This window comes from Amphiprion ocellaris, chromosome 10, assembly GCF_022539595.1.
Source record: "Amphiprion ocellaris isolate individual 3 ecotype Okinawa chromosome 10, ASM2253959v1, whole genome shotgun sequence".
NCBI classification, from domain to species: domain Eukaryota; kingdom Metazoa; phylum Chordata; class Actinopteri; family Pomacentridae; genus Amphiprion; species Amphiprion ocellaris.
In genome coordinates this window covers 14,562,571-14,572,768 of record NC_072775.1, presented here as the reverse complement: position 1 = coordinate 14,572,768, position 10,198 = coordinate 14,562,571, and the positions used below count along the sequence as shown (strand labels likewise).

The window sequence follows — 10,198 nt, the reverse complement described above, 5'->3', positions numbered from 1 at the left end:
CGGAAGTGGTCATCAGCAAGTGTGGAGCCAAACAGAGTACGGTGCATTGACTGTACATACATTTTTTTTCGTGAGTTTTCATGGTCAGAATGAGAGATCAGGTGGCCGATCTTAAAATAAATCAATATTGATTTTTTTTATAGAGCGTTAAAGTTTTGCGAAGCCAGGGGGCGGGACTACTTGATTGACAGTCCGGTCTGGAATGATTGACAGGTTCTATGGAGGAGACAGCAGAGACTCTGCTCTCCTCGTTTGGATTAATTCTGATATAATAACTGTTGGTTTATTTATCGGTGGAGCAGCAGAACATTTTCCACAGACAGTTTTTCTGCCCGTTGGCTTGTTTTAACCAATTTTCTACCTTCGGCTGATTCTACCAGCAGACACTGAAAGGACTCTAATAGTTCGGTAAGTAAATGTTTATTTTCGTATCGGTGCCGCTTTTAATGCACTTTATATGCAGCTTTAGTGTCAGATGTAATGTGTGCCATGCACTCCAGATGTTGGTGGAGTTTGTTTCAGTGTGTGTTGACCAGAGAAGAAAGTTAGCATAGTAAATATTAGCTTTAATGTTAGCAATACTAACCGAGCTAGCTGTTCAGTCGTAGCCTGATTAAAGCTAACGTAGCATTAAGCTAACGATGTTTGTGTTGAGTTTCATGTAAACAGCTGAAGTGTGTTGTGTTCCTGTAATGTGGTTTATTGAGTTCATAAAACTGTGGCTGGTTGACATTAATGTAACGTTCAGGAAACTTAAATGTGATTAAAACAGTAACGTTAATGTTCTAGTTGTCAGTAATCAGCTTTAATTTGACACTAAAACAGACTGATAGTTTTAAATGACATCAGTTTCATTAATTTGTTGAAAATTGTCTCATTTGTTGTTGTGATGCTGCTGCTGATTCATTAAAAGCAGATGATCCGTGTTGAAGATACGTTTAGTTCTAGTATCAGAAGTACAAGAAGGAAAATGGAAGTTTAGTTCTGCTACGTCAAAGATTTCAGGAATAAAATAACTAAATGAGTCTTTATGCCTCAAACTTTACTTTTATAATAAAGAAATAATGAAATAATCACAGATAATAAAAATATAAATAGCAGAGAAAACCTGAGAGAGTAATTTCCTGAAAAGTCTGTGAAGGAAAAGCAGCTTTTTATCCTGAAAGATCAGAATCAGCTCCATCTGCATCTGACAGCATCAAGTCAACCAGAAAGAAAAGAAAAAAGAAAATGACTTCTTTCTGATCACATCTGTTCCGCTGCTCACAGTCTGCTGCTGCTCACATTCGTCACATTTATTTTTTTATTTTTATTTTTACGTTTCACCCACAGCGTGCTTTAGGGCAGCCGGGTCGGACTTGATGTTTGAAATACTGACCGACACCTCAGATTTAACTGTCTGTAGTTCCGTTTTGATGGGTGTTAAACTTTCACTCAAAGCCGCCAGGAGCTGGGTCTTTAAAATAACCACCGTCTCGTTACAGAGTGAAAGTAGCAATTCCTCCTTAAGGTCAGAGATTGCAGCATCTGAGGGCCTCTTCAAAAGAAGACGTAGCTGATGAAGGCGTTCTGGAGCAGGACCAGAAAGACCACGACCAAGCAGCCTTGAGATCTTAGGCAGCGTCTCCCTCAGGTGGGTGTCAACGGTGTTCACGGTCAGGTCTGTGGTAATCCCATCAAAAAACAAAACAGAAAAAAAATCTAGATTATAAATCAACATGTAACCAAAGCACTCTGTGTATAACGCCATAGTATAGGATGTAGTTCAGAAAATGTCAAAGTATAGTATACTTTTCAAGAATAACATAGTATGGCCTGTAGTTCATAGTATAGCATGTCAGCAAAAAAACCCAACTGATTATTATGTGGTTCAAAAAGTGCAAAATGATAGGGTGTTGCCTAAAATTGTAAAGTATGATATGTGGTTCAAAAAATGTCATAGTGCAGTATATTGTCAAAATAGTATGTTCTTCAAGAAAACATCAGAGTATAATATGTCGTCTAAAAAATGCCATAGAATAATATTTCATTGCTCAAGTAAAAGTATAGTAATTTTTAAAACTGTTCAAATTCTTATATGTTGCTAAAAAACAAAAGTAAAACAAAAAAAAACTTCATAGTAATATGTCAATTTAAAAAGCCTATAGTATAGAGTGTTGACAAACGTCATAGTATAGCATGTCGCTCTAAAAACGTCATAGTATGGCCTTTGGTCCAAAAAACGTGATAGTATAGCATGTCGCTCTAAAAACGTGATAGTATAGCATGTCGCTCTAAAAATGTCATCGTATAGCATGTCGCTCTTGAAACGTCATAGTATAGCATGTCGCTCTTGAAACGTCCTAGTATAGCATGTCACTCTTGAAACGTCACAGTATAGCATGTCGTCCAAAAAACGTCATCGTATAGCATGTCGGTCTTGAAACGTGACAGTATAGTATGTCGCTCTAATAACGTAATAGTATAGCATGTCACTCTAAAAACATAGTATAGCCTTTGGTCCAAAAACCGTCATAGTATAGCATGTCATCCAAAGAACATCATAGCATAGCATGTCGCTCTAAAAAAGTCATACTATAGCATGTCGCTCTAATAACATCATAATATAGCATGTTGCTCAAAAAACGTCATCGTATAGCATGTCATCCAAAAAACGTCATAGTATAGCATGTCGCTCTTGAAACGTCATAGTATAGCATGTCGCTCTAATAACATCATAATATAGCATGTCGCTCTAAAAATGTCATCGTATAGCATGTCGCTCTTGAAATGTCAGTATAGCATGTCGGTCTTGAAACGTGACAGTATAGCATGTCACTCTAAAAACATAGTACAGCCTTTGGTCCAAAAAACGTCATAGTATAGCATGTCGCTCTAAAAACGTCATAGTATAGCTTGTCGCTCTAAAAACATCATAGTATAGCATGTCGCTCTAAAAACGTCATAGTATAGCATGTCACCCAGAAAACGTCATAGTATAGCTGTCGCACTGAAAACGTCATAGTATAGCATGTCACCCAGAAAATGTCATCGTATAGCATGTCGCTCTAAAAACGTCATCGTATAATCTATCACTCAAAAAATGTCATAGTATAGCACGTGGCTCAAAAAACGTCATCATTTAGCATGTCGTCCAAAAAACATAGTATAGCATGTGGCCCAAAAAACATCATAGTATAGCATGTCGCTCTAAAAACGTCATAGTATTGCATGTCGCTCTAAAAACGTCATAGTATAGCATGTCACCCAGAAAACGTCATAGTATAGCATGTCACCCAGAAAACGTCATAGTATAGCATGTCACCCAGAAAACGTCATAGTATAGCATGTCACCCAAAAAACATCATAGTATGGCATGTCGCTCTAAAAACATCATAGTATAGCATGTCGCCCAAAAAACGTCATCGTATAGCATGTCGTCCAAAAAACGTCATAGTATAGCATATCGCTCTTGAAACGTCATAGTATAGCATGTCGCTCTAAAAAAGTCATACTATAGCATGTCGCTCTAAAAATCTCATAGTATAGCACGTCGCTCTAAAAACGTCATCGTATAGCATGTCATCCAAAAAACGTCATAGTATAGCATGTCGCTCTTGAAACGTCATAGTATAGCATGTCGCTCTAAAAAAGTCATACTATAGCATGTCGCTCTAATAACATCATAATATAGCATGTCACTCTAAAAATGTCATCGTATAGCATGTCGCTCTTGAAATGTCATAGTATAGCATGTCGGTCTTGAAACGTGACAGTATAGCATGTCGCTCTAAAAACGTCATAGTATAGCATGTCACCCAGAAAACGTCATAGTATAGCTGTCGCTCTAAAAACGTCATAGTATAGCATGTCACCCAAAAAACGTCATAGTATAGCATGTCGCTCTAAAAACGTCATAGTATAGCATGTCGCCCAAAAAACATCATAGTATGGCATGTCGCTCTAAAAACGTTATAGTATAGCATGTCATCCAAAAAACGTCATAGTATAGCATGTCGCCCAAAAAACATCATAGTATAGCATGTTGCTCAAAAAACGTCATAGTATAGTATGTCGCCCAAAAAACGTCATAGTATAGCATGTCGCTCTAAAAACGTCATAGTATAGCCTTTGGTCAAAAAACGTCATCATTTAGCATGTCGTCCAAAAAACATCATAGTATAGCATGTCGCTCTTAAAACGTCATAGTATAGCATGTCGCTCTAAAAACGTCATAGTATAGCATGTCGCTCTTAAAAACGTCATAGTATAGCATGTCGCTCTTAAAACGTCATAGTATAGCATGTCGCTCTAAAAACGTCATAGTATAGCATGTCGCTCTAAAAATGTCATAGTATAGCATGTCGCTCTAAAAACGTCATAGTTTAGCATGTTGCTCTAAAAACATCATAGTATAGCCTTTGGTCCACAAAACGTTGTTTTGTCCTGGCTGTCTGAAGTAGGTGAGGAGCAACACAAAAACAGTCCAAACGCTGGTTTCCAGAGGGTTAGACGAGTATTTGTTTGAAAGAGGAAGTTTACAACAACACAACATGTGAGGGGGTTAAAAGCAAATGGGTGTTAGTAAAATAAAAATAAACAGAACTAAAAGTGAACTTCATGTTGACATTGATGGGCATTCCAACCAGAAACAAAGTAAAACATAATCAGTACGAAAAAAAAAACTCTTCCTGTTCACCTCTTCAAGCCCAAAAACACACAGCAGTAGCACCCTAAACTAAAACTACCAATGGGTTTCCTGTTTTCCTTTCTGAACAATTCAAAGGTCCTTCTCTATCTCCCCACACATCCACCAACCACTGGAACACATCTCCAAAGTTCTGCCAGGCCAGCTCAGCTTCCCCTCAGAAGAAGTGCCGCCACCTGCCAGATGAAGGAGCCTTTTGAGAGGCAGCTGGCATCGTGATTGGACTGTACTTTGGTCTGTTCCAATCCAGCTTCAGCTCCAGAGACGGCAGGCTGGACGAGTCAACGGAGGCCGGATGGACGAAGGCATGCAGCTGAGTACAATCCAGAAAACAACAGAGGAGGAGTGTAGTGGCCCAGTATAGCCTTCGGTATGAAAAAACACCATCATATACATCGTATATTGTACAAATAACAAGTCAAAGGAAAGAGACATACATTGTAGAATTGTAGTAATTGTGGGCTGACTGATTTACTGATTATCAGTATTTTATTTTTTACTGATTTACGGTAATAAATACATTTAAAAATGGCGCTACTTTGGCTCTGAACCTTTATCTACCTGTGGTCGCTCTGTCTTCTGGAGTGATTTGATTGGTTATACGTCATGAATAAAACTCCCTTTAACTTAACATCTGTAAACAAAACAAAAACGTATCAACAAAGATTCCTGTTAGAGTTTGTGTTCTTCTAAGTTTAATTCCAAGATTTTAAATACTTTCATTTACTGCAAATGAATATGGACTCCAAATGTCTCACTAATAATCATTATCAGCCTTAAAAACCCACAAAACACCCCTCTATACTCGACCACACTTAGTACAGTCCGGTTCCCCCTTCTATAAATCTGCTTGGAATCGTCCACTTCCTGTTTGTCAAAGTGGCCTTCTACCTGGACAGGTTTTGTTGGAGCTCATGCAACAAACATTTTGGGTAACTGCACTTTAATATGGATGGATGACACTGAATTAGAGTCTGTTTTAATGAGACTGAGTTAAGATGTGTAGCTGTCATTAAATAGTAAATTATTTCTCAAAATTCACAGAGGAAAGTCTAAAATGTTTGCTAGGTTAGCGTCCCACATGTTCTTTGGCTCAGCTAAAGCTAACTCTCTCCAACTTCTGGATCTCTTGGGTTGCTTGTTGTTAAAATAACTTGCTAGAGGTGCTGAAGCTCAAAATAAGCTCATTCTCAAGTCTTATCGGAACTGTCCTCTTTTGTTAGAACTTTCCCGAAACTTAGGAGTTAATGACAGAGCAACACATCCAGACTCAGGCTCATTTATGTAGATATTAAACTTCAGTGTCATTCATTGATGTTAAAGTGCAGTTTTTCAAATGTTTGTTGCACATGCTCCCCACCAAACCAGTCCAGGTGGAAGACGATGTGAAGAGAAAGCTCCAGAGGATGAATATCACACATTTACGTGGGAAATAAATGTCCTTTAATTAGACATTGTCATGCAAAAGTTGGATTTCCTTTTAATGATGTTCAAATCTTTGTTGAGTGTTTTGTTGATGTTGGTTTCTAAATGTTTGTTGACACTCAGCCCCAAAGATTAAAACCTTTTACGCTTCACAAGCTGCAATAATTCACACATTATCAACTATCTTTCTAAGATAAAAAGTGAAAAACTGCCTGATTCCTGCATCATCAACATTTTATAAACTAAAACAAGAAATGAATTACTGGAGAAAACAATCAACAGATTAATGGACAAAGAAAATGTGTTTTCCAACATATATAGTTGAATTACTCCCACATTACAAGATACATGCAATTTTAATTCAATTTTATTTATATAATGCCAGTTCCAGGTCAAATTGTCTCAAGACGCTTATTTTTTATATTTTTTGTCATATTTAAAATATGACAAAGGAAGAAATGTAAACCTCTTGACTAATCCAATTTATTATTTGTTTTTTAAGAGCCTAATCGACAATTAAAATAACTTTCTCCACTAAAACTAATAAACATGAGGTCAAATAGAAGGAACAGTTTTAAATACTGCAGTCCCACGATGACAAGAATAAAGTTTGTCAACAAAAAGTAAATCTGCTGGTGGATTCCATTAAAGTCCTAATAAATGATAATAAAGTGTGATACTAAAGGTTTGTGGTGCTAAAAATCTCAAAGTAAAGATATAAAGAAGTTGAACATCTGGATGGAGGTTGATAAAAGTTGACCTCCCTTGATTTCTCTGGAGCGACTCCATGGATTTTATGGATGCTGGTTAAAGACCTGCTCTTCTAGTCGTCTTCCTTCTAGTCGCTGTAAAAAGTCAGTCCATCGTGACCGACTTCAACACCTCTTCATGACAACTTGTTCTGCCTCCGACCTGGTGGAAACTCCAGAAACTCGGGAAAACCTGTCGAGACTCGAAGAACTCGTGGAGACTCGAAGAACTCGTCGGGCGGGGGAAGGTGTGGTGGGCAGTGGGGGGAGGTGGGGGAGTAGAGGGGGGAGGCCACCACCCACCTCCCCGCCTACTCTCCGCCCCGGCTCCACCCAGACTCCGCCTTGGCTCCACCCATGTGGTCACTTCAGGAACTACGATGTCAAAGGGACGACGAAATTATTTCTATTTATCTGATCTGTAGCTCAGTGAGTTAAGGATTTGCCTATGGAGCTGCAGGTCGCTGGTTCAAGACCAGACCCTTCTTAAGTTTTATCAAAATCCTGACAAAGACAAAGAAAGAAAATTGCCAGTGGTGGGTCTTGAACCGGCGACCTTCCAGTTGGTAGTCCTCTTCTTATCCCCCTGAGCTACTCGCTCAGATACTAATTTTTCTTTTTTTTGCGCATTTATCATCTATTTTTTGTCGTTTTCGAGTTTTTTTTTTAACTCGAGTCTCGACTCGACCGTTTTTCTCAGGAGGTTGGACTTCAGCCTTTGTGCTGGAGGGTTGAACCCTCAGTTCCAAGACTTTCCAAAGCCTCCACACCTCCCGAGTCCTCAGGACCTGAGCTTTCACACAGTCTGAGGGCTGAAATTTTCTAAGTCCCACAGTCGTTCTCTGTTAGATTTAACTTTCAGACAGTCCAAGGACTGATATCTTCTCAGTCCCTGAGTAGTTGTCTGTTAGTTTGAACCTTTCGACAGTCTGAGGGCTGAAGTTTTAAAGGTTTCTCAGTACTTCTCTGTTAGTTTGAACCTTCAGACAGTCTGAGGACTGAAATTTTAAAAGTTTCTCAGTACTTCTCTGTTAGTTTGAACTTTCTGATTATCAGAAGCCTTAAAACTTGTGACCATGAGTCTTGATTTCACATTTAGACCATCCATCTGAGTTCTTCTCAGACCTTCACCTGTGGGTTTTTTAGAAATCCTCAACAAACTTTGATTCTCTTCACTGAACAGTAAAGTTTGTGGAGATCAGAAGGTAACATTAGTTTGATAAATGCCTTCAACTACTAGTAGACTTTATCTGGAAAGCAGTTTTCTGAAATTAGTTCTTAGTAAATCTGTCCACAATCAAACCAAGAACATAGAGAGAGGAAATGTTTGAAGAAACAACTTGATGTTTTCGTTTCAGACTAGAAAACGGTTTTAGACCTTTATCTGTTTATGCTTTTTGATCGTTTTGTCTCTTCTGTTGAATTTGATCTTCTAAAGTCTAACTGGTGTCTTTTGAATAGAGTTAAACATTAAATAAAATTAAATGATATTAAACAGACAAAATATTGAATGAGATAATTCAACAAGATACATGTCATTATGAAATTAAACAAAATTTTTAAAATACAAATATTAAAAATTACAGATAAAATATTTTCCATAATTAAACATTTAAAAATACAATTAAACAAGAAGAATATTAAACATTTTTTTAAAAAATGCAAAACATTTAATTAGATTATTAAACCTTTAAAAAGACAAAACGTTTAATTAAAAAATTAAATGTTTAACTAGAAAATTACATCTTAAATTTCTTAAATCTTTTTAATAATAAAACTTTTTAAAAGTTTTATTGTATTAAGTTTTTTCCTTTGATTTATTTGCTTTTTGTTATGTAGTTTATTTCTTTAATCTTCTTTTTCTGTCAAGACTTTAACCCCAACCTTAAAAATGAAATAAACCCTTAAATCACAATGAAAATACTTCTGTTGTCACAATCATGAGTTAGTCAATTATTCAGTTTATCAATTCAGCTTTATTTCTTTAGCACCTTTCACACAGATGACAAAACTAAACAAGCAAAGAGAAAAAACTATGATTAAACTCAAAAACATTTTTTAAAAAAATATATATATTTAACATGGTAATAAAATATGTTGTGTCCAGGGGATGGAGGGAGTTTATTGAAGTCTTCTTGGGCTCACATGGGAAATCATTTAAAATATAAACTTGATATTCAGTCTAAGGAAACTGCAGAGCGACAGAAGAACCAACAATATCTCCTGTTTTCTCCTTTAATGAGTCGACTCTTCTTGTGCTTTCAGACCAAAGAACTACAGATTCTTCACAACCTGCTCAAACTCTTGGTACAGGACCTCACCACACGGGTCAACAAGGTTTGTGTCTCATTTCTACTCTGAAGATCACATTCTCCTGCTCAAACTGCTGACAAATGTTTCTGCTGCTCTAAAGTCTGGTCTCCAGAACTTCCTAAAAACTCTCAAAGTCTCTTCTGCTGCAGGTTGCTTTGTAGAACTGTTCCAGAAAACCTCACTAAACCACATGGAGGGGCCTCAAGATAGTCGTCCAAATGAAACCATACAAAAACCAAACTAACACAACCCAAACGCTAAAGTCTACTGCAGCCTACCAGAGAACCTCTGAGACCAGAGAATCAGGACAGGAACTCTTACCTTCTGGACAACCAACGTTGGTTCACAAACAAGAATACAGAATGTGTCTGACCAAAAACCTCTGAAGACTCACTACAGCCAAGATAAAGACACAACTCAGCTGCACCAAATCCGCTAATCACTGCACACATTAGCACCATGTGCTAACTGTGGCTAAAGAACCTCATTTACCAAGACAACTATCCAGTACAAAGCCCCTAAAACACACCAAGAAACACATTAAAGCCTATTTTACTGCTGGAAGCTGCAAGCCAACGCCTAAAGAACAAACTAATGCAACGGAGCCAAACCCGGTTCACTGGTGAAGAGAAACAGAGGAAATGTTTGACTGCAGCTAAATAAAGCAGGAAGACACTGAGCTGCTCAGGTGTTCCTGATAACACCAAGCAGCCACCTGGACAGCCAATAGGAACACAGCTTACTGGAAGTCCAGAGGGCTGGGTTAGTGAAGGAAATTTAGTTTAAAGTTGAAGCAGAAAGTAAACAAAGAAAGTTGAAAACCACCTTCTGATCCCTGAAATCTCTGAGTTTTCACACAAAGAAACGCCTGAACATGTCAAATTGGTTTCATAGTAGAACATCATTGTAAAAACGTCATAGTATGGTGTGTTGCTCAAAAAACATTATGACCCGGCTGTCTAGGGTCGCCGAAGAGCTACACAAAAACAGGACAAACACTGGTTTCCAGGGGGTTAGGCGGGTA

General features: G+C 37.7%; 1 long non-coding RNA gene across 2 annotated transcripts in view; it reads left to right on the top strand.

Annotated features, from left to right (window-relative positions):
• Window positions 1–37: 37 nt before the first annotated feature.
• LOC129349856 (uncharacterized) overlaps window positions 38–10,198 on the top strand; it is a 15,349-nt gene continuing 5,188 nt past the window's right edge. Inside the window, exons 1-3 of one of the 2 annotated variants that reach the window (XR_008603021.1) lie at window positions 38–408; window positions 1,485–1,633; window positions 4,766–5,057. This is a non-coding gene — a long non-coding RNA (uncharacterized LOC129349856). Of the gene's footprint in view, window positions 409–1,484; window positions 1,634–4,765; window positions 5,220–10,198 lie in introns of those variants that run through there. The other variant, XR_008603020.1, reaches the window with a different exon arrangement.